This window comes from Odocoileus virginianus, unplaced genomic scaffold (genome assembly GCF_023699985.2).
Source record: "Odocoileus virginianus isolate 20LAN1187 ecotype Illinois unplaced genomic scaffold, Ovbor_1.2 Unplaced_Scaffold_1, whole genome shotgun sequence".
Taxonomy (NCBI): Eukaryota; Metazoa; Chordata; class Mammalia; order Artiodactyla; family Cervidae; genus Odocoileus; species Odocoileus virginianus.
Window position 1 is genome coordinate 8,812,044 of NW_027224263.1, and position 1,097 is coordinate 8,813,140.

Here is a 1,097-nt window from a genome sequence, read left to right on the forward strand (position 1 = left end):
ATTTCCCACACCAATCATATTAGTATTTTTGCTGAAATCTTATCATAATTATAGAATAATTTGGGGACAATTGATATCTGTATAAAGTATTTTCATATTTCCCAAAGAGATATCTTTTCATTTCATCAGGTATTTCATTGCATTTTTCAGTAGGATTTAAGAACTTTCTTCAAATAGCTATTGCATATTTGTTCTTAAATATATTGTTAGTATTTACCTTTTTGTAGCTATTATAAATGGTGTCTTTCTTTATAAATGTAATTACTTGTTAGTGCATAGGAAGAGTGTTTTATATATTATTATTTTTATCCAGTCATCTAGCTCAATTCCTTTAAAATATAGCTGTCCCTCGATTTCTGTGGGAGATTGGTTCTAGGACACCCCTGCCAACCATCAGATACCCAAATCCACAGATGTTCAAGTCCCTTAAATAAGTAGCATAGCATTTTAGTATTTGCATATAAACTACACACATCCTCCCATATACTTTAAATCATCTCTAAATTACTTATAAATCTAATACAATGTAAAAGATATGTAAATAGTTCCAAGCACGTGGTAAATTTGAAGTTTGATTTTTGGAATTTTATGGAGTGTGTTTTTTTTAATATAAATATTTTTAATCCCCAGTTGGATGAATCCTTGAATGTGAAACACATGGATAGGAAAGGCTAACTATATAGAATACTTTTCTCTTGGAGTCTCCAGATACACAATTGTGTCATCAGCAAATAATGTTAATGTTGCCTTTATTGCTCTATGATTTGAAAATAAACTTTAAAAAACCTTGGAATGATTTTAGATTTACAAGAAAGCAAAGATATTTTCCTTATATCAGAAAGTTCCCAAATATCACCCATATTGTTATCAACTAGAGTGCCTACATTATTTCTAAGATTTTTCCTAAGAAGATTTTCTTAGTTTTTACCTAATATCCTTTTTCTGTTCCAGGAACCCATCCCAAATCCCACATTGCATGTAGTAGCCATGCCTTTCAGGTTCTTCTTGGATGTAACAATTTCTCAGACTTCCCTTATTTTATATAACCTTGATAATCTTGAGGAATATTATCAGGTATTTTATAAAATATTTCTCAA